Raw genomic sequence first — 25,432 nt, 5'->3', positions numbered from 1 at the left:
AATGAAGTTAGTTGTACAATATGTGCCGGGAGACTAACTATGTTAAATTCTCTAGTAGCTCTTCATATTTAGGTTTTAGCAAAATATTTAGGGCAGAAGAATTAACGCCTGTTTCAGTAGAATATGAATAACCGAATTTTGTTATTGGCACACCTACGTTATTTTCTCAGACCTTTTAGGATCTCGATCTAGTACTTATTCGTAACTTTTCTGTAAAATATAACAAATTTTCGTTTTAAAAATTCAATTTATTAAAACGTTGAATTTTAATCATTTTCAATAAACAAGGCGTTTTTTCGTAGTTAATACTACTTGTGAGCATTAGCATTAAGTTTAAACTGACTTATATTAAAAGAACTTATTACTTAACAGTGTGTAGATTATTACATTTAATCAGTAAAACAATTTCAAGCCCCAACAAACTAACGCAAAATATCACAACAATACATAACCGAACAAGTAAATCCCTTTAAATAGAGTCCTCAAACCAAACTTACCTAAGTAATAAACACAAAATACGAGATCCCTAATAAATAAACTCCCCTAGTTCGTTAAATAGTAAGCACTTTCATTGAATTCAATAAAACACCCATATTTTACAACTACCCACTAAATTTATTCGTATCACGCACGTTAATTCCTTTGAAAGTGCTAACGTCGGCTCAATAGCCTATAAAATATATCGAGTGGCGATTTTGTGTTATTGATTTCGAAATCCACTGGTTCCGTTTAATTGAAAACTTTAATTTTATGTGCTAGTTAATGAGCCGATGCAAATTTTTGATTCATTGAAGACTAATTAAACGAAGTTTGCCGATCAAATAAATTCGAACAACGAAGTGCAGTTTGTAGTAGCTCTATGATTTATATTTGTTTGGATTTTAAGATAGGATTTTGTTTTATTTGTACAAAGGTTGGCACTTAATTCACCGTCAGGAAAATATTTGAAGTAAATAGCTAATTTAAATACCTTGTAATCTTTTGGATGGTTTGAAGAAATATTCTAATTTATATTCTTATTAAATGTTGGGTTATAATATAATATGTACTTATATCTATGTATATTTTTCCTAAGAAAGATCCGTCCTCTGTTTTCCAGAAATATTTTGTTCTATCTGAAAATGGAGACATCACAAAGTTTCCAGTAAGTACGGTTGTTATCACTTGGCCCATATAAAAAGGTGTACGTTTATCTCTCTCTGTGAAAGGTGACCTGTTAATGGATTTCGTTCGAGACTTTGACTTTCGGAAATCCCCAAAAGAGTGTTCAAGAAGTTTTCCTCAAACTATTTCGTAGAAGCGTGTCAGTTTTATACAAAACGTATATTTGACCTGGGAGCTTTATAAACTAGGTATTGTTATTACTAGTGTTTCCTGACTGGTGAGAATACTGAATTTAACTCAATGTGTCTCTGCTGATTTTAAACGGTTTTAAGAACTTTGACAAAAACTTTGTCATTAGTATAGAGCTTTAAAAAGAGAAAATCAGCAAGAAACAAAATTCATGACTAGACTCGACACAATGTTACTAATACACAAGTACTAACTCTACCAAAAAAACCTTTTTCCCGTAAATACATTAAAAATCAAAGTACACTAATATGTATATATTACCTGCGTATATCAAAACCACAACTTAAATCGCACCCAAAACATTTCAATCATTCATTTTCAGTCATTCAAAATGACAGCGAAACGAAATATTAAAAGCATTATAATATACCTAGCAAACATCAGAATAACTAATAATTTAAAAGCTTTGTCGTGTACTCTATCACGCAGTTATGGGTGTTGAAGCTAAAATATATTAATTGCTATCCTCTTTAGTGTGGGTGGGTACTGCGTCAAGAATTCGCGAATAATAAAAGGGTAGTTGGCTAAAACTTTTTCATACAGATGCAATTAAATTAAAATAATTTATACGATTTTGTGAGAATTAATAAGGATTTATTTCAAATTACGTGGGTTTCGATTGTAGAATTGAGCGAACGATGTAGTACGAATAATACGGTAGTGTTTGCAGTGAATGTGAGTTTTAGTTTTCTAGTCTGCTATTTGATTTGATCGTCAGTCATTGTATGATCTAATAGTAATTAATTATGGTATTTTTTTCAGACTATTACTATGCAAACAAAACAAAATCTACCTGTTAAGCTATATAAGTTGAGAAATTCTCAAAGTTTAGAAACATTTTATTTTAATCAGAGAAAACAAACTTATTATTTAGTTTCAAAAAATTTGACAAATTATAGTACCATTCATAAATCTCATAAACCAATCATAACATTGTAATTATCAGAACCTACACTCTACTTATAAGGATTAGTTTCGTCTTCAAAACTGAGAGCCCTCTACCGGATTTAACTTCGAAACAAGACTTTTACTTTTATGTTGTTATAGGTACTATTATCATAATTTACGCTGTAAGGGTTACTTTCAAAGTGGTATTAAGACAAGATCGTCCTAAGACAATAAAGTACTGACTTTAGAGTTTCACAGTTTTGTTAAGACACGAGTTTAGTATACCACTGGTGCTATATTCGTGGTGCTTGTCAAAGCTAGTTTAAGTCGGTGATTGGTACAATATTAGTAGATATATGATTAGACAATATAATGATTTCTTAAATGATGAGTTCAGTTGCTATCCAAAAGTTTTTCTGAAGCTTACTGACTAATACAAAGAGTAAATAGCAATTAATGCTGCCAGTTAAATTGATTATACAAACAAATTTATAAGGATTTTGTTCTCAATCTGCGACTACAAACTACCCTCAATATTTAAAAAGATTCTGAAATTTAATCTCTTATAATATTTTTTTTAATTATAAACATCATCCCATCATCATCTTAAAAGACAACAACCATCCCTAATCCCATAATTGCATTCTCTTAATCACCAAAACGTTATCCAATAACATTATTTAACTCTATTCCCTAGTATACCCCCTTCCCCCTCTCCTCCCCTCTTCCCAAAGTTGTCTTAAGTTCCCCTTCTGTTGTTTTTCAACACACAGCTCCCTGGAGACTTGTAACTCGATTATGTTATTGTTTTATGTCCGATCGCCGGGTTATTGGAGTTTTTCAAGTGTTGATACTTTGTTCCTATGGGAGTTCATTGAACTTTGCCTGATGTTGTTTAAGCTGGATTCAATAAAAGCCTGGAAAGGCTGTGTTATTTATACACCGCTGGGAGCCAAACTATACGCGATATTTAAATGCTACAAAAGGGTCTAAGCTGCTTATTGATACTATTATTAATTTCCCATGATAATACCGAGTTATAAAATAATTAACGTGTCTCTACTCTGTGTGAATGGTTAGGCAACAAGTACGCCGTGATTCCTACTGTAATCGTCAATAACGTAACGCATTGTACATAATAATGTCTATGCTAGGCTTCCACAGATTTGTATAATAATATAGCGAAAGAGATAAATTTAGGAACCAAATGTATTCTAATTGTAATCTAATCTATTCTTCAACAAAGTTCTATTTTCTTAAAACTTCAGTACACATAGGGCATTAAAATTCCAACGAACTTCGAACAAGGACAAGAGAAAATGAAATTCGACAAAGTGTACTTCATCGGGACACAGAAGCTGGCCAAAGTTATACTACCAAATTACGTTACCACCCGCCGTCTAATGAAGTTTTAATAATTCACAGCCTTCCAAAACTGTTAGCTTGTTAACTTGCGCGAGTCAACTCGTGGTCTCTTAAAATGTTAATTATAGGCGCCGATAAGGGGAATTTTCTAGAACTTCTTGCTTGTGTTTTCACGGTTATCTGTGAATTTTGAGGTACAAAGTTACTTATATAGATCACGTTCCGGTGTGAAAAATTGTTATGAGTTTAAAACCCATATTTTGCTTTTACTACAGCTTACAGGTAAACATTGACATTTATCCGTTTACAACAATCATCTGGGTTAATGATACCATTATGATTTTGTTTCACTTGAAAATCAAAGTAGGCTTGTGCAGTACGCGCTTTTATCTCATATTGTATCTTATATTGATAAAATATTGAATCGTTCTACGCAGTCACAGCCGAAGCGATTACCGAGCAAGTTTATGATAATAATAATATCAAACAGTACATAACCCCAATTTATAGTGTCTAGACCAAAATGTATTACAATCGTTACCAAAATATAATGGATTCGCAAAACCAAAAAGAAGCAATCCTCTCTTTTTGTAAAACTATGCAGGATTTCCTCGAAACTGCAGTTACAACGTTACACGCGCCCGTATTTAACCTGAAATCGGTCTCATCAAGGGATAGAGCGAATGCTAATAGTTAAACACAGAAGCTATGTAAAACTCCATGTTTCTATGAGCTTTTACTTACTCCAATTGATACGTGCTTATTGGATGATTTGATAGAGTTTGTTCCGAATATGACAACTGCAAATAGTCGAAACAAATCAGTCCGATGAAATCATAAATTTAAATTGAAGTGGTTAGATGAATATAATCTAATTTAAAACCGAATTAATAGGATTCAAAAGTTCGACTAAAATCCTCTGCAACAAAATCGGAACACAAGGTTTAAATAATCCAATAACAATTCAGAGTCTAATTTTAGTTCAGTTACCGCATTCCAACCATTTAAACAAGACAGTTTACCGATACTCCTGCTAACCAGCCCCACAATGAAATCCTCTCACAATATGACCTAATTTTATTATTGTATTGATCCAAAGTTCATCCTCTATTATAACACAAGTAGAGCAACTGTCAAGACCATCAATGGTAAAAGCCCCGTCATGTTTATTAGAGGAAAATAATTTGATTTCCCACCGGACCTCAGGTAGACGGGCCGAACGAATAATTCACTAACAGTAATTTAGTTTATCAATATTATTTCTAGCCTGTTGTGAATGTTAATGGATAAGTTTTAAAGGTTGATGAATGGTGTGAGAGAGGAAAGTTTCGAAATTTGATTGGCGGGTTAGGTAGTTAAATAATAAGGTTCCCAAAACCTTACAACAACGCGCGTCATAATAATATAAAACCTCTTTTATTTAAACGAATCAACGAACAATTTAATAATATTTTTAATCAATTAGGTACCTTTTTTTATGAAAACCTATGGTGAATCTGGTACACTAAATAAATAGTTTGAAAAATCTTCAGAGTATCGACTGCTCTTTTGACATTAGATCGATAAGAGTTCAATACTATCGTACCTTATCTAGTTAGCCGCACTCTGAATAAACATAGATGTTTAAAAGAAAATGCACAGAGATATCTCTCTAACTATTCAAATGAAGTAAACAGTATGAGCTGTAGAGCATTTGTAACGAGTCGCCGGTTGATACTGACCTCTCTGGTTTGTTGGCCCGGTGGAATTTAATGAGCGACAACTATGTCAGTTACAATTGTGACGTCATTGCTTTGACGTTTGATGCTTTGGGAATTTATTGTGCAGTTTTGAAGCTGAATAGTGTAGCTTGATTTTTCTAACTTCGAAAGTGGCTGTTAATGATGATTGCCTTAAAATAAGGTTCAATGCATAAAATACTGTTATATAGATAATAATAATATATAGTAATAAAGATGGTACACAATATCATTAACAGAAAAATCGTCAACCCGTCCTTCGTCCTAGGGGCGACCCTTGCCCAGCACTGGGACAGTCACGGGAAAAAAAATGTATTCTATAAAACTAATGGAATATTAGTAGTAGTCATCAGAGAAAAGTCTAAAATTAATTACTTCAATTAGTAAATTGACACAACCCCCATAAATTAAAACTTTCTACTAGAAATAAACTAAAGCTAACATTAAATAAATTTAACTAACCATATTACCACCACACGAGTGATTTATTATTCCTCCAAATTAAATTTAGTCAAACCACAAACATATTAAGCTATTTATATCCAAACTTCATATCCATTATGAAAATAAACTTTCCATTTGAGAACATAAACAAATATTGTTGGTAGACGTTTATTCAAAGACAAGATGGCAGATATCAAAGAGTTTGAATAAAATCGATTTGTGTTCCGCTCCGAAAATATCGCGGGAAAATCAAATATGTAGTGATCGTTGACAGACGAGCTGCGAATATATTTTATATAGAGACGGCATTTTGTGAAATTGTTTTAGGTTTATTTTTTTGTATTGGTTTAGATGAATTTTTACTTTCTTCTTTATGTTTTGTATAGATATAAATTGATTAAGGAAAGAATTTTACATCGCCAGATGTTATTTGTATTGTTTTACACATTATGTATCATAATGTTATATTTTATGTTTTTTTTGTCGTTGTTATTATATTTACGGACTTCTTACCGTAATTAATCACTTATTAGTACTCAACTAAAATCACATACTGAACCCAAAAAATCCTATTCTAACAAAAGAAATGAAAAAAAAAAAAAAAAACTACAATGGGTTTTCAAGTATAAAACAGGTACTAAATACTTTCTCTAAAAGTTATAAGAATAAAGCAAAGATTTAAACAGAAACCTGCAACCCCAACACAAAACAAAACACCTTCGTATTTTTCTTTCAAAATCGAAAACTAGACAAACTGCCAGTTATTTTCCCGCCTCTATTTGTAGACGTAACTCAAAGGCACAACCCACGCGTTAGAGCTATTCATTCAGTGGAAAGTGGGCTCATGAATAAATTATTACACCAGTTGAACTGTATTTCAGAACGGAACGTTGAGAAACGTATTGGTGTGTACCCGAAGATTCTTTTTTTTGAATGACGAATATTTTTTTCTCGGATTGTTATGTTGTGGGTTTTTTCGAATATCGAATGTTTTTATTTTTTTTATGGAATGTGTATGGCTGGGTTCATGTTCGTTTGAGTAAATGTAGTGACTGTTGTATTTTTCTTTCCTTTTTTTTATATTTTTGCGATTAACGCTAAAGCTAATGGAATTTTAATCATAAATAATAAGCACGTGGTTCGTATTAAAATCGTTCGTATTAAAATTAATATCGTTCGTGTAAGAAAAATGTCTCTACTAACAACAAAAAAACGTACAGAAATCAGACCGAAAAATAAAATTATATTCATTATAAATTCCTCTTGATAAAACTAGGAAAACGAAGAATCTCTAAAAATTCTGTCAAGTTTATCCTTAAGCAGACTTTACACTAATATTAAGGAAAAAATACGTAGTATTTTACTCGACTTGTAAAAAAAGCGAGGTCTTCTATTATTAGAAAGCAATATAAATAATGACAAGTAAACAGACCTACCCTAGTCATTCCCCATTGTGTGCGAAACGTTTGGCCACACCTAGACCAGTTTATTGACATTTCAAGGTAAAGGTGAAATGAAACGAGGTTTTATTTTTACCAGTGTAGTTTAGATAGGTATTACTGTACTAGATAGCTCTATTATTAGTGAAGACAGTCGGAAAACCAAAAATGTTTTTTTTGCGACCTCATTGGATTCAATGCCTTATCTCTACCATGTGTAAAAGGCGATGCCAAGCAGTACGATACCTAAAGGATATTTTTTTATAATTTAAAGGTGACATGTCTTAATGCACTAATAAGGCATAGATTCCTAAATGCCATAGTGAGCGATTTACTCAGAAAAAAAATGGTGTCTCTACAAGCTATACGTCAGACCTAGCTTATAATAATACTGAAAGGACACCGCACTAAGGCAAAAAAACATCACGAAAACATTTGCTCTCCGTAATAAAAACATTCTTTTTATTCTCGTTCTTAAAAAATAAAACGAAATGTTCGGATTCACCGACCTTGTGACGATATGGCACAGTGACACACTCCAGCGTTTATTTCAAACGTTGTCCCAGCAAACGTAATTATTACGTGCCACGGAACCAAAGAATTACCGCCCAAGTATTTATTTTTAAAGCCCACATGTGTTAGGGAAAATGTGAATGCGTATTTCTAACGAGAAAGGGCGTATTTTTTAGAAGGTTCTGGTAACATTTTGGTGAATAAAAAAGTATACTGCCGGTTTGCGCACCAAAGAATTAATTATAAAAAAAAATAACGCAAAATAAAAACGTACAGTCAATGTATTCGAAAAAAGAAAACAGCAATAGCAATTTACGGCCAGCATTGCTTTTGCATTAAAACTCGTGACATTAATTGGCGTTCTATATTCGAATTAAGCTCGGCTTGGCAAAACACAATCAAACCTAAATAATTTAGTACTGCATCGGACCAATTCAGAACTAATCCCAGTTCGGAAACACGAAACATTATTGAGTGAATTCAATTTGTGAACTGATAAATTTATCTTGGTCGTTCAGAAACCCGCGGTCGCCGCTTGTCAACGTTCGATGACCTATTTCAAGTCTATTTTGGGGTGGGCACGAATATCGAGCGAGATCACTTGGCTGTAAGAGTAGTTTCCTACGCCTAAAAAAGATATGTGACACATATGACGTTTATGTTCTTGCAATAATTATGAATACAATATTTTGCAATAATTTTCATTAGAAAACTTGTAAATGTACTTTGTGTTTCACGAGACGCATTATTATGGCGTCAATGAAATACTCTTAAAAATTCAGTTAGTAATATATCGCGGTTTGTTAGCGGCTGGCGGCGTCATCAGTCTGCCTGTGACCACAATTGGTGTTACTCGATCGAAACGTCGGGTCACAAAATTAAATAAGGTATCGTTACTTCTAAAATTATTACCGAATTTGAGACCCGTTTAGCAAAATATATGAAAAATGTAGTCGAAGTTTCATTTATTAATTAAAGTTTAATGTTTCAACTCTGATTATCGTTTGCGTCAAAACTGACTGTAAATATGTGATCATTGCGAGTCTTTTTTATACTTTCCCAACAAAACACCTGAATTATTTCTTAACAAATTCAAAGTAAACACCATTAAAATTTTACAGACACGTACATTCTGAAGCATCTATAACTTCAACTACACGGTACAGTCAACAACAAAAACGTTAGTCTTCTCACGCGAAAAACTTGATCTGTGTAAAACAGGGGCAGGCACGCGCAGTTAAACATCAACGATTTACATTCAATGGTCGCTGAGTTATTGCTGCAGAAATATGAAGTGCCCAACGAAATAGGTTAACAACTGCACCGCATTTTTGGCATGGCATTTTGGGGCCGAGTGTACCTGACCTAACTTGAAAATGTAGATTGTTTTTTTATTAATAATATTTTTTGTGAACCAATTTGATTTGTGATTGTATTTTGATGTAGTACAGTTTTTATTTACCGCAATTTTCTGGTGGTAAAACATCATCAAGTCCTAAGTAAATTGTTAGCTTTTGAATATATTCTGGGAATCATGATATCCTTTCCAGTTATTTACGAGACACGTGCAAGGTATAATATTGACGGTACTCATGCTAGTGAATATCAAAGCTGCTACCTATCGTTGTTAGATTACTTTAACTTAATATATTTTCTTATTAATATAACAGTTGTTAAACTCGCTTGGATTTTCAAAAATATAAAATCACACGAACATATGTATTTTGTTACGTGTGGGAATCGAATCTACAACCGCGGACTCAATGGAAGTGGTGTGGGAACCATTAACCACTGCACCAAGGACGTCGTAGTTTCTAAACTAAGTTCGCTAAAGAACGTTTTTTTTTATATAAAACTGTAACCTAATTATAACACATAGGAAGTACTCAAATCAGCTAATTAATGAATATAGGTAATGTGCTCAAAATTATTGGTACATTTCATACATAATTTGATATTTGAAGTTAATAAGCCTGGCATTTAGTGGTTTTTGTAACCTTCGAGCATTAGGGATAATTAATTTACAATATTGAGAACTACAGCACCTGTTAAATAGGTTTTCATTTTATATTTTTATTGGTTTGTAATAAAAGCATAGTATTTAAGATAAACTTGTATATTGTTCTATTATAATATGTACATATATTATGTATAGATATAAATGAAACAAAGGAAGTTTTTGAGGATTTGAAGAAGTGGCGTTCTTTGGTTTGGTTTGGTTCTCTGCCTACCTCTTTGGGAAGAATATGTATATATTATGTATGTACTACGATTTTAATTAATTAAATTCTTCTTATTATTAAATGATTGCCTCCTCAAAAAGCTTTGGAAAAACCAACATTTCATTTAATTTTAAACAAAATTCACCGTTAATATGATATAAAAATCACGTACGCCTAAATCCATCCTAGTATTTCTAGATACTACTAGTTCTCACAATACCAGGTATATTTGAAGTTTAGGTCAATCAATCGAAAAGTAATCCAGCTCTTGACAGGAAGATTGATGATAGAACCAAAGCAAAACTTTCACTGAAACGAGATTTAGACCACCTTACGATTTACCTGAACGACCTAGCCATTAACGCTTACCACTTTATTACGAAACTTAGCTCGATAAACTAGACCTTACAGGCTTATAGAGGTACATATATTTTCCAAACATTGTGAAGTATTATTCTATAATGATTGTTTTTTGTGTGACTAATTTTCACATGTATTACTCTGCTTGCATTGCTGATAGCATAATAGGTGTTCAAATTAAACAAAATATTTTTAAAATTTTACTAGTAATTACAGCGATTGTAGTACCTATATTGTTGAAGACTGGTAGTGCGCTCGGACAAACTATATACAAAAGCTCTTTAGCTTCACTTTAGCTGATAGTTCAACTTCTATTCCCAATTCATTAAATTGGACCGAACTTCTCTCGATACCGTTTACTACTAATATAAGTCATAATAAGTTTAAACATAATAACTCTAGAATAACTCACAGGTATGACTACACTAAACTGCTAACTAGTAAACACTATCGACCAACGTTCTAATAATCTATCGTACCATCCATCGATTAGTGTAGCATCACTCTTACGTAATAAGGCTCTGAAGGTTTTCGGGCAAAAAAAGAGAACCCTTTTCGATGCGTACAATGTTTGTAGATCACAGCTGTGATCTTATCATGACGTAATGGATTGGGATATTGAATATGTTCTCGAAAAGAGCCGGCAATTTAATCGTAGATACGTGAGGATTTTCTACGTGTTTTTTTTATTCGATTGAGATTAATTACTTCGTGGTTTGGTTTTATTCTTATTACATTATTATCGATGAAGTAAGCTTATAACACAGTTAGTTCTATTAGAATGTTTCCAGAACATATTAATTAAAAACGTTCTTGTTCGTTCTGTTTATACAAAAACTATGTAGGAGAAAATTATTTATTTGCTTACTCCTACTAATATAAAAGTACATAAACATAAAAAGAGAACATTCTTAGCACAACTTTGTGTAGCTCGACTATCTCGGAGCTAGAGTTTCATACTATAACTATTCCAAGTAAATTCTTTATTAATATAATAACCGTTGAACTCTTCGCTCGGTTCTCATAAGCGCTAAAACTTGTGCACTTCCAATACGGAGTCAAGAGCTGCCAACTTAAAAGTTTTCAACTAAATATTTTTAGTTTCGCATCTCACGTACTTATCTTATCGGAATCCACTTGTAACTCCTCATTCTACTAGAAAAAAGAACGTAAAAGCGGTGCGAGCGCTGAAACCTAAAATTGATATTTTCTCCGTACGCCTCACATTTCCCGGTACGTTTTACAGCTAAAGTCACTTTCAATTTTCAACGTAAAGCGCTTTATAGCTCGCTGGAAGCGTGACGCGCATAAAACCTCACGAGAGAAAGCCTCAACTTGTCTCTATCTATGTAGAAGCCGCGAGAGATTTACCGATTTCCTAATCTCTTTCGTATGCGATTCTCAACTTTGTCACTAAGAAAATAGGGCGTTAAACTGTTCGTTGAGTCCAGTATAAAATTTCTTAATCTTTCAATTTTTTCCTGGACAGATGTTACCTAGATGTTAACGTGGAGTAAAAGTTTTCGTTTTATTTTTTATGAGTGGCGCAAATTAGATTGCGTAGGTAAAGCTTTGCGACGTTCACTTGATTTGAGTTTTAGTGACGTCACGAGAGCGTTACATTTTTAAAAATGTTAGCACTTAGAACGTAATTGCTGAAAGTTTGAAAAGTTAATAAACCGTCGGCTGTTAAATATGTAATGGAGGATTTTACCAAAAAAAAACGCTACATTTCGTATTTTCATTTTTTTACGAGTGTTGTAAAGAATGACTAAAATATGTTTGAAAAGCTATTGTAGAAATGCTTTGATATTTTTGTAATCACCATTCTTTACAAAGTATGTACAATTTTAGTGCCCTAGAAAAAGAGTATTTTATACTTTTACAATAGAAATGTTATAACTATTATTCTGTACTGTTTTACTGTACTATTCACAAAATCACAAAAAGCCTTTGTGAATCCCTATTTTATTATTTTCCTTTCACTTCAGTTGTCGACAATCACGTGAACGAATAATCTCCCACTGACTTACTTTCAAAGATGAAAAACGCTCTGAAATACAGGGCAATCATCAAAAGAGTATTTTATGCACCAATAAATCATCTCTATTGATATCTCACGGTATTAAAACCTGGGGTGTGCAACAATAAAATTCCACTCGACTTACGCCTCTTGCAAAGAAAATTATACTGATAATAATTCAACGGGTACCACCCCTAAATCACTGCGTATGCCAGAGGCTAATGGAAAACTGGCTGAATTTAAACATTTTGTTCGCAATTGAAAAAAAAAAATTCAACCGTCATAAATTCTTCCGGACAAAACGGTACGAATGAAAAGTGCTGCTTTTGTTTCGTCGACCCGTGTTGGTTTTTTAGTGGGGTGTGTCAATATGCCAGTATTAATAACAGTGACAGTTTATTTGAATTTGGAGTTATTGCAGAGATAAAACAATATTAAGTTAATTGGTCAATTATTGTTTATCATATTTTCGTTGTCGCTACTATAGAGGACGGTTAGTTTGACATTTAAAATATACTGCTGAAATGGTTGCTATGGCGCCCGTTAGAGGCGCTAATCAGATTTTCATGCAAACTTCTCGATATGTAGTCAATAGTCGATGGCAGAGAATTGCGAAACTGTACAGAGGTCTTAATAATATCAAAGATACCGCCTTTGAAAGGCTATATTACTTTAATCATGCTACAAAATAATTTGAAATACTACCTGAGCATTACTTGAAACAATTTTAATCCCGGACCGGATTATTGTCATTACCGAGGAAAAAAGCTCACAATATTTAAAATTGTCCACAACAACCGGTGATTTTGAACGAATGATAAAAATGTACTGTTACCGCAAGTATCAACATTACTGGCAAATTGCGCGTTTCCGGACAATTCGCGTAATTGCCGCAATTCTCCTTTATTACATTAAATTGTTCGCGGTCCTACAGCTTTCTTTTTGCGGTTATCTACTTCGTGAATTGCATTTTGTTGTTAGCTTTCAAATGTTATGAGTGGAAATTAAAACATTTTTGTTTGATTAAAGTGGTCACCAACCATGAAGGAAAATATAGTATGAAAGCTTTAGAGAGGCTTTACCGCTACGCTTATATTATTAAAGGTACTGTATTAAAGACCCGAAAGTTTGTATTTTAGTGACTAGAAAAAGTTGTTATAACAAGTCATGGTGTCATAAAGTAGAAGGTATTCCTATTGTGGACTTTCGTACTAAAGCAAATTTATGATACGTAAATAGATACGCATAGTTTATTTTAAGCACCCTTTTTAAACTACATACAATGGCAGGCTAAAAGTCAAAAACTATTTTCATTTACTTCTTTGGTCTCACCACGAGCTCGATGAGAGTACCATGATAAAAAACACGCTAAACGACGCTCATTATTTTGTGATTGTCCCATCCTTTAACTTTTGTGAATGGTCGCTCATCAAATCTATGGGTCTTATACTTCCAGTTCCACTCAGATCATATAGTTTTTCTTTTTTCTTCACATAATTTGGTACACTAAAGATGTGATGTTGAAGAAAAAGTGTATTTTTTTAATACTATGTGTTATGTAGGCTAGGTATTGCCATACGCAGCATGTTACCAATTGCTGGCAATATTCAGGCAGAAATTAGAAAATTTCGTCCTTTGATCTCTACCTACCACTATGAGAAGAAGGCGTATATGTTTAAAAAAAATAAAGCAGTCCATACATTACATAACATCCATTAACCCCAAACGAACATGTCAAAAGTTTGTAACAAGTATAATACAGAGCATAATTTCAATTGAAAATGCTGTGATAATTTTAAAACAAGCGCTGTGACGTTCATACCGTGTCGTTGACGTTTAATGAATTATTCACAAGCCAGTTATCAGGACATATAACTTTGGTTATGAGTGTACAAAAAAATAATGTATGCAAATCTAGTGCTTGTATTCAGACTGAGTTTTGTACTGAGAATATTAGAACCTTTTTTTTGAGACTGACAGTTGTACGTTCTATGTTGTGGTGAAATGGACTATCTAAAGAACTAAAAATGTTGTTGAATATTTGACGCAAATGAAGATTACATAATTATGTACATGACGACAAAGATGTTCGATAGTATAGTAACCGACAACTGATTTGAGTTACGGGGTTCAATTCCCGGATCAAACAAACAAAGTATTTCTGTATTTTTTTATTCTAGTTAATCTATCAACAGTAGCTCAGACTTTAGTAACGTACACGATAAATGGCAATGTGGTGCAACTATTACAAGGGACTTACATTGTAAATGGCAGAACGTGGGTGTATTTCATATACCTTAGCCTAATAAACCTCCGATTATAAAAGTATGTAAAGTATATAGTGACATTAGTCGAATTGTACCAAAATACATGTATCAAAAAGTGTCTACGTAAGTTTTAGTAATAGAAAATGTGTCTAACGTCGATCAATATTCTATGCGGTCATCACTCAGTATGCAGTAAAGTAATTGGTGCATGCTCTGAGCAATGAATCTCATTGTCAAACCTCAAAGGGGTCGTTACTATAATATATGCGCGTGACTGTATTATTAAGTTCGTACATCGGTCTTTATTTTAATGACGTTTTTTTAGTAATTTCTATTTCAAAACATAGAGCAAATATATTTTATACTTGAATAATAAATAAAACATAGCGTGTTACATATTGTATAATACTTTAGTAGTAACTTTTGGAATTTCCTTTTATAAGAAAAGCCTCACATTATCCGTGTAAATATGTCCTGAAAAATAAATCATTGTAATGATTAATGATGTCAAAATCTGTTAAGATAAAAGCGCTACTTTAATTTTCGAGCTACATTAACAAACATATTTCGTTACAAAATTCATTTCATTGCGCAATTAAAATAAAAATAAAAACTGATACTTTATACAGGGTGTCCCAAAACTCAACGATAATCCGAGACAGGATGAAAGGCCAAGTCATACCGGCTATAGGAAAAATAAAAAAAAAATCTATATCACTTAGTTCAGCAATAATAGACACTTTTCAAAAAAGTTGAAAATCCACACCCTTGGTCGCATTTTTAAGTCCTGTGATCACCAATGTCACAATTTCCCTGTGTTTTTTTAAATTTCGTGATCTTAATTAAATATGCTATTAATCGCATAACAAATTAATGCACAAAAAATCGTTAATTTAATAAAAAAAGTTAAGTTTTAGTGAGTCATCTTTCTCAAAAATATCGTTAGTCAACTTTGACGCTTCATACTGAAAAAAAATGTACTACACTACCCTTGGCAAGTTATTTCAAAAGTTGGCGCATTTAATCAAGATTTCAAAATAGTATAACACTTGCCACTTTTCTTGCCATTAAAAATGTTATTTTTATTTGAACGAAGAGTATCCTCGCAAATGGATCGGACGCAGTGGTACAATTTTATGGCTTCCTTGTTCTCCCGATCTAAATCCAGTAAATATGTTTTACTGGGAATGTATAAAAGAAAAAGTTTATTCGAAATCAATACAAAATCTATCATAACTTAGCCAGAAAATTGACACAGCGTCAGAGGAAATAAATGCAAAGAATTTTCATTGACCGGTGCAAAGGTCTTTTGTAAGGCGTTGCAGAGCCTGAATTCATGCTAGAGGAAAACAATTCGGAATTACTTTAGTTTAAGGAGAATAATTAAATAAGATCGATGGTTCGTTCATTGTTTTTTTTTTATTATTATAACCTATTATGTTTATTACGTTAAATATTTGTTATGGACTGACTCAATTACATCTTTACTAAAAATAATTGCTTTCCTCTGGCACAAATACAGGCTCTGCAACGACGTACAAAAGATTTTTTCACCAGTCAAGCAAAATTCCTTGCATTTATTTCTTCTGACGCTGTGTCAATTTTCTGGCGAAGTTCTGATTGATTTCGAATAAACTTTTTCTTTTATACATTCCCAGTAAAACATATTTACTGGATTTAGATCGGGAGAACAAGGAAGCCATAAAATTGTACCACTGCGTCCGATCCATTTGCGAGGATACTCTTCGTTCAAATAAAAATAACATTTTTAATGGCAAGAAAAGTGGCAAGTGTTATACTGTTTTGAAATCTTGATTAAATGCGCCAACTTTTGAAATAACTTGCCAAGGGTAGTGTAGTACATTTTTTTTCAGTATGAAGCGTCAAAGTTGACTAACGATATTTTTGAGAAAGATGACTCACTAAAACTTAACTTTTTTTATTAAATTAACAATGTATTGTGCATTAATTTGTTATACGATTAATAGCATATTTAATTAAGAACACGAAATTCAAAAAAACACAGCGAAATTGTGACATTGGTGATCACAGGGCTTGAAAATGCGACCAAGGGTGTGGAATTTCAAGTGTCTATTATTACTGAACTAAGTAATATGGATTTTTTTTTTATTTTTTCTATAGCCAGTATGACTTGGCCTTTCATCTTGTCTCGGATTATCGTTGAGTTTTGGGACACCCTGTATATGAAGTCAAACAAATCCAAAATGTTAATACAAGTACGAAATCATAACATTGAACTATTTCAAAACCGGGTTAAAGCAGAGTTATTTAATTTACAATGCTCCAAAGAACAATATACCTGTACGGAACCCCTAAGGGAAATAAAAGATGTAAAGTTTATTACATTGAGTTCATATTATAATGTAGGAACTCTTGTCAGAAAGTTTAGACAAGTTTGTACTCGTGTTTTAGACATTATATAATGTTATATTAGAGAGTTTTGAGTAGCTTAGTTTAGTAATCGATTGATGATATTTTGCTTACAATGAGAGCAGATACGTTATACGGGAGAGGTGTTTCAATTCAACATTAATAAATATTGTTTTGAGTTTGATAGATATAATAATAGTTAGTGGTTTATAATAGCAGATTTTTTTATCTAGAATTATTTTGTAAAATGTGATTTTACATAGGTTTACTTCATGTATTTGCGGTCGCGGTTAAAGAGCTTTTTTCCGTTGCAAGAAAAAATATGTAAAATTTGTGAGGAAATTTTAGGGAAAATATTATAGTTTGTTGACTTTCCCGATAGTCCGAAATCAAAGAGCTCGCTCTCTTTACTAATATCATAGAACACAATTCTGAATACATTTTAGCAAAAAAAATACTATATCAAAAATAGAGCAATAGAAAATCACGAATAACAAACAAATATACTTTAAAATGTATAAATATGAAAGTTTAAACACAAACGGGACCGCAACCGCGAACGTACCTAACGTTTGTTTATCCGAAACGACAACAGATATGCCGGTGACGTGTTTGTGGAAACGGTCATTATACACAGAACATACATACATACATACATACACTTACATACATTATGTATGTCTCGTGATGGAATTAATTTTAAATCAGTTTTGTTTTTTTAAATTTTGTTGTTTTTTTGGTTTTGAGATGGCTTTGGTAATAGTGGTCTAAGGTTCAATGTCTGATGGAAGTAAATTGTTGTTAGATATTATGTGGATCAAGATTTTGATGTTAAGAAACAAACCTCGTATTCAATAAATTATTTAGATAATGATGGAACATGTATTACGTAAATTAGCGCTCGAATACGTACAGAAATAGTACTTACAGTATAGATTTACAATAAAGTAAAGGAAAATAATAGACTCATTGGATCATAGTCACACAATCAATATGATACCATACAAGATACATACGAAATGCTCCAACAATAGAATTGTACGTATATTAATATCTATTCATAATTATTGCAATCGACTTATTCAATCAATAACACGACAAACATCTTCCATAAACAAAATAACCGTAGCACTGTGAGATATGACACAATAAGAAAAGGGTAAAGCCTATAATAATAATAGATTCCGGTGCTACGCCGTAGCGTCTTCGTAGAATAAACAAGAGCTACGAAAATTTGTAGGCTTAGGTAAAGAGAGTGGGGTTTATTTAATAAAAGTATATTTCGTCTTTTCTCTTTGAAAATGTAATTTATATGGATGTTAGAAAAATTTCCTTGAGTGCTTTGAACGTTTCTGAAGGATGAACAAGTAACGTTTAAGAGAATTTCGGATTAATATGATTGTTTGAGTTTTTCTTTGAGATAAGGAAATATTAATACTTTTGTCTGACTTTGAAGTCTTGTTCAGAAAACGTTTTCATTACTTAAATGAAAGTGAGTTGTGATTATAGTAGCGGTTTAGCTAGGATTACGTTTCCTACTTATTCTCTATAAATTTTAGACTAGTGAGTGATTCTTTTGCAATAAAAAGGTGTAATAAGCTGATGTTTGATTTTAGTAGCCAATTCATAATAAACCGTAAGAAACATAATTTATAACTAAAAAAACACAACAGTAACTGAGTTTCTCGATAACTCTCACATTTCTATAATAATAGAACAGGCATTTTAATACGCACAATTACAAAATAGCGTCATGAAGAAAAAAATAATAAATAAAAGAAACCCTATACATCATATTCCAAACGCACTTTCATACGAGTCTGAAAACAGGTGTTTTTAATCATTCTTTAATTATAAAGCTCAACACGTGAACTTAACTGATTATTACATAAAGTTAATAATAATAAAAAACATAAATGTGGCCTTTGACCGCAGGGTCACACGTCAGGCCAAACACAACAAGTGAACGTTTGTACAGGAATAAACTACGTTATCACAAATAGCAATCGGTCGACTGACAACTCGTTTTTACTCACACGAATATACAATAAATTGTCAGGAAATAAAAGTGTACCAATGAATTATTTTTAAAAATATCCTCTTGGCTTTTTTATAATGACACACTATTTTGATAAGAAAAATCTACGTGAAAAATTGCCACGGAAAGCAAGAAAAAACAATGTGTAATATACCAAGATAATGCCGGCAAAATAATCATAAAGTAACACGGCTGTCAACTTTTGATTTCATCATAAAAATAATAATAAATGAGTAAAAGATATTCATGCTCGTAATCATCGTACAGCTGCTATAAAATATGACAGAAATAACACTCGGGATTTATTTCGACACCTGTTAAGATATCGAGCAACACAATCGTATAATCTGCTACGTGAAGAGCTACGAACAAACACGAAATCGTAGATCACATTTAGATCCGTAGATATAAATATCAGCTACGAAAACACACGACAAATTCAAAAACCGGCTCACAAAATATATAAGACAAAAATCAAAACAAGACGGGTAAAGCAAATAAATCAAATCAAAGGGAACCGAATAATCGTCTTCGACGTAAACCGACGAAGGACAATATTCAGCCGCGTTATCTACCTGAAATTGGCACTGAAAACGTTGCACTCACCGTATTTGCAACGGTTACATTATACACTCAAATCCTTATTCCACACAAAGTTTAATTAGAGACACAGTCTATGCTCGTGTAACGACGTACGGTGCCGTTAAAACGGTGTTTTCATCAAAATTTCATTAATAACCCGGTGAAAACACGCCTGTATCGTGTCCGTGGGAGGTCGGTCGACGGGCGGCGCGTCCGCACTCCGCGAGCTCGCGGACAAAACTAGGAGCTCAGAGTGAAGTGCTCCAAGCCCGAATCGAGCTAAAAGGAGACGGAATCATTTGCGGGAACGGGATGGACAAGCATGCAGAGGTGCGCAGGAAAGAATTAGATGTTTATTTGGGCTACTGGTAATGGGATAACAGAAGCTTGTGCGTGCTTTTCTAGTTTCAAGTGTGAGACTCTCAAGATTACCTGTACACGATACGTGGATTACGTTATCCTTGTACTAATTGTATATCACGATGAACTATTATTTTTGTTGAGTTAATAATAAGGTTCCACAGGGAAAAAATATAATAAAAGTATAATAAAATGTTCGTATTTAGGAATACTATATTAATGAAAAAGCAATAATTAGGCATAGAAAGATAGTAACTAATAAATTACGCTAACTAATATTGATTACTGGCTAATAAATTACTTTATAAAACCATACATAAATCCTTAGGTTTCGTTTTATACGATACTATTTTAATATAGCCCAACCCAAAATTAACCAAATGGAACGCATAACCATAAATATAGACTAGGAAGTCGACATTCCGACAAAATTTTTCAAATTACCATTTATTTTGACAGATATATGTCGGTTTCAAATGAATTTGTGTCGGTTCATTTACGATTCGAGTTAAGTGGTCGATTATGACATTCGGTTCATTTGAAATTGACATTCGCTTCATTTAAAAGTGACGTCGTTTGAGACGCGTTAAGTAATGTTATATCTCCATCCGTTTCTAAGACGACATGTTGGGGATGTTTTCAAAACTTTTCGATGGTTATCGTTCTGGTTTCTAATTTATATATACATTCTGTTTATTTTATTTATCCCTAGTAAGCTGAGAGGAACAGATGACGGCAGAAACCACTAATTAAATATGCAGATGCAAACTGTACTGAAGAAATGATAAGATTTTATTTCGGTATACGAACTAGAAATTCCATAATAAAAAGTAAATTATACTCTTTTCAAAATTGCATGTTAAATTATATTTTATATCAACCAACAAAAATTAACCCTTGTCTTATTCGGACAAAAAATTAAAGCCTCTAAATCCTCTCATATATTATTCTAACTCAGATCTTTCTCATGATATTCTCCTTTGACACCTATTCTAAAATAAATACGCAACTAAAATTAACTGAATAATTACCATTAAGCTTAGTATGTTCAACACCCGTGAAGCCTCAAAATTAACTTAGGCACTATGTTTAAATAACTAAAACCGTTGTTAAGAAAACTTTACAAAACCTTTGACATTTATGAGTTACAACAAACTTTCTACAATGTTTTCTAGCGAAAATTACATATTTTTATTAAAGTTTAAATATCATCTTGATATCTTTATTGCAAAGTAATTTATTCTAGCTCAAAATGTTTAAAACAAAACACATTAATTAAAAGATTTAAATCTGTTACCTCAGCTGTTTTCTTATTAAAATTTTCAAGATGTTGCACGTTACAGTGAATGTCAAAAATCTTATTTTCTTTTTAATTTAAAATTCTGATAACATTTGAATCTGTATTCTGCGGTTGACGTTCATTAGCAGTCTTTGTGCATAATAGAAACCTTTGGAATAATTTAAACTATTATTTTCCATGATTTTTACTTATTAAGTTTTACATTCGCATTGCACGTCAAATAATATAGCATGAGATTTAACTCAAAACAGTGTACCTATTTAATGTGATTTCTCTTGACCTCTCGGCGCTGCGGTTGCACTGGCTGTGATTGAAACCTAACCATCCCAGTGATGACTCTGTATACAATGTTAACGTATCATCCACCCTCTGTTACCTCCGTCTCATTTCATAACTGTTTAATATGGAAGGAAAGACAACAAAGACTTTGTATAGATACACATCAACTACAGATTGGTATCGAGTGATCCACTTGCAAATTACCAAAAAGGCAGTCACGATATCATCTACCGATCGATCCATCCAATCACAAAAAACAACCGAAGCTCCATAAACTGTTTCCTAGCTGGCAGACTTTTGAAGTGGCTACTTGATAAATATTGATAGGGACTTGCAATGTCCGAGGGTGGTCGTACCACCGTTCGTTAAACACTATCATGCTGCATAAATATCCCATGATCTTCGATAGAATGGTCAGTTATCTTCGTTGACTCTCTCGGAATATTTTAGGTGGATCGATCGATAGAGTTAAGTAGTTGGACGGAATAATGTGAAGTTTGAGGGTATTCTTTTGTTTTTGAAAAATGTGTAGGTTTAATGACCCTTGTTAAGTTTAAGAATTGTATACTTTTAAACTAATTGTGCACTACAAGCGCAATTATTTCAATTTGAACGACAAACTAGTGCGAGATAATCCTTGCCTTGGTTTGAAAATAGAGCATAATTCTAGCACACATATAAATTGCTTACTTAATGTGATGAAAAACCAAATTGACTTATGAAAATAGATCATCCTCTTCATCATAAAAAAACAGAATAATCAATTTAAATCGAATCTTCATACGACCTTTACAAAAAGTGCAAGTAAGAGACATAGCAATAAATTCTCCAAAATCGTTGAACGGTCACCGATGATATTCCCAAAAGCTCGTTCACATTGATTGCTATAATTATTCTGGCACTAACATCTAACTAGGTAATAAAAACCGCACTTTCAACTGGGATCTAGGTAGAAATTCTTTCAAAATGAAATAATTAATGCATATCACGTCTCGTACTTATATCAGGGAGTCACGGGGAGCCATTCCGAAGGCAATTGTAGGGAATTTATCACCCTCCATTGTGACCAAGAGCGTTTTCTGTGAGTTCTTCTAATTTGATTGCGAAAATTATATTGGAAATGTGCTAAGTGTGAGTGGTCATTGGTAGTAATGGAAGCATGTAATGAATCTGCATTATAATGAAAAGTTACGATCTGTTTTGTTTGAAGGAAAGACGCTGAGTTCATTACAAATGTGTTTGAAACTTTTTGCATTGTATAAAAAATTACGAATTTCAGAATTACATATAAATATGTTGACAACACAAAATTATAGACACCAAATAGTATCATTATTTTTATAGATAACATAACGTCTAGATTTATTATTAAACAATTTACTCCTGTATATGTACTCTATGAAAACATTGTACGACGAAAGCACTGTTTACGAATACGGCGAACAATTAGTAACCGCCATTATAACAAAACAAATAACCCTAATAATCTAGATCCCACATAAACGTATCTAACACCCACACAATAGGTAAAACTCGACAATATCATACATAATGAATACATGCTTTTATTTCTCTTCTCCCGTCAAAATTCTATGAGCAAAACAAAAACGAAATGGCCCATGTGATACTTGGCCTTTTCAATGTTAATTTATAACCTTTTTCCTCATACTCTTTGACAGATTGTCGTGGCAGTAACGTGCGTTCTGTTTGTTCCGCGATATATTTGTGATTTAGGGTAAAAGTTGAAGTGTTTATCGGTTCAAATGTTGAGTATATTATTTTTAAAAGAGTGTTCGGTTTAAAATCAGTAAATTATTAGTGTCTTTGTCGTTTTTTCTCAAGAAAATTGGTTGGAAATTAAAATAAATTGTGGTTGACAGCTGTCGAAGCAGACAGTTTTTTCTTAATATTTTCGGCCAGTACGATATAAAAACTCCATGGAGAGTTCCAGTGACGACGAGGATGGATCCGTTCGCACTGTAAATGACTATGGAGGTTCTGACTGTGTGGATATAAAAAATAATAATAAAAGAACCAGGCAGGACAGTAGCAGCATCGATGATGATTCTCTGGGATCTGATTTTACGACTGTAGGGAAGAAGGGGAAGAAATTGCGCACTGCTACGACAAAAATCGCTGATCCGAGTCGTAATAATGGAGAGTTACCTAACAATATTAACGAAGAGACGTATGAAGTATCAATTACTTCCAAAGAGATTTTACCAAAACAGATCAGTATGTCGAAAATTTTGTTTAAGGAGGATGTTGCGAATATTTCAAAAGTAATATACAAAAGCCCTTTTAAAGTACTTATTCGGGTAAAGAGTCATGCAGCAGTAGAAAAGTTGTTGGCATGTAAACATTTTAAGGAAAATGGATGGGTATGTAGAAATACTAGTGAGGTAAATGTATCATACGGTCTTATCAAAGATGTAGATATTGAGTTGGAAGAGGAAAATTTAAAGGATATTCTGAAATGTGATATGGAAATTCTTTCTATAAAACGCTTGAATAAGAGAGATAAAGACGGAAAGTGGGTAAAAAGTGAGAGTGTCCGCATATGTGTTAAAGGTCCCACTTTACCTACGTTTATATCATCATATGGCCTAAGACTGAAAGTAGAACCTTTTACCTTCCCAGTGACTCAGTGCTCCAACTGTTGGAGATACGGACATTTGAAGCTTTACTGTCCTTTGAAAAAAGTGATATGTCCAAAGTGTGGTGGTGAACACACTAATTGCGAAACAGTTAAATTTACATGTGTAAATTGTAAAGGTAACCACATGGCTATGGTTAAAAGTAAATGTCCGGTATTTTTGAAAGAGAAAAATATAAGAGGTGTTATGGCAGAACTCAATTGTACATACAAAATAGCTGTGAATAAAATGAAAGTTGAAAGAAATAGTTTAGAGTCTCAAGTGGTAAGAGCTACAGAGCAATCTGCTGAATTCAACAGTAGTGTGAAATCTTATTCTGATGTGCTTAAAGATGGTCTTACGGTTAAAGAACATATAAAAGGGCAGGATGTGACGGGCGACAACCCTGAAGACGATGGTATATCTGTGATTCTGCCAATTACAGTTAGCAGTAAGAAAAAATCTATTCAACCAAAACCTTCAACTTCCAAGCCTATAAAAAATGTTTACGTAAAACAAGTAAGAGTTTTAAAACAAAGTGATATCGCTAATAAAGCTGATACCAAAGATGAGGAGGAAGATTTCAGTTTGGAGAGAATTGTTAAAAAGATCACTGGTTTTTGGAGGTCGAATATGGATTTTATAGCAAAGATAAAACTTACTTTTGAGTTTATTGTTACGCATTTAAAGAAATATTTTTTCGATAACTGTAATGTTGGATTCCTGATGAAGTTATTAGGTATGGTTAACAATAATGGATAGTTCCTTCAATTTGCAACTCAAGACTCTTAACATCTTCCAGTGGAATGCAAATAGTTTATATCCGAAATCCACAGAGTTGCAATTACTATTAAGTCAGGAAAAAATTCATATTTGTATAATCAGCGAGACATGGCTGTCTGTTAATAAAATTATTACCATGACCAATTACAACATTCTTCGTAAGGATAGAAATGATTCATATGGCGGCCTATGTGTTATTGCGCACAATTCCATAAAGATTTTGCCTTTAAGTTTTAACCACCCTAATTGCAATATAGAAGTTCTGGCTGTCAAAATATTAAATATTAAGGGACTTTCAAATATTATCTCCATTTATTGTCCTCCATCTTTGACCACCTCTCAATATGATTGGGATTGCATCTTTCGTTCATTTGATACAGAAACAATGATTGTTGGTGATTTTAATGCACACCATTTAGCGTGGTCTTACAAAATAGAGCCTAGAGGCGA

General features: G+C 32.8%; 1 protein-coding gene across 2 annotated transcripts in view; it reads right to left on the bottom strand.

Moving 5' to 3' along the window:
* The window catches only part of mspo (M-spondin), a 59,810-nt gene extending 39,950 nt beyond the window's left edge, over positions 1-19,860 (bottom strand). Inside the window, exon 1 of one of the 2 annotated variants that reach the window (XM_076119187.1) lies at positions 19,618-19,860. The gene's annotated coding sequence lies outside the window, so the exon portion shown is untranslated. The remainder of the gene's footprint in view (positions 1-19,617) is intronic. The other variant, XM_076119186.1, reaches the window with a different exon arrangement.
* Positions 19,861-25,432: the final 5,572 nt, after the last annotated feature.

This window comes from Anticarsia gemmatalis, chromosome 10 (genome assembly GCF_050436995.1).
Source record: "Anticarsia gemmatalis isolate Benzon Research Colony breed Stoneville strain chromosome 10, ilAntGemm2 primary, whole genome shotgun sequence".
Taxonomy (NCBI): domain Eukaryota; kingdom Metazoa; phylum Arthropoda; class Insecta; order Lepidoptera; family Erebidae; genus Anticarsia; species Anticarsia gemmatalis.
Note: the sequence above shows the minus strand (reverse complement) of the source record. Positions and strands in the feature narration are given on the sequence as shown.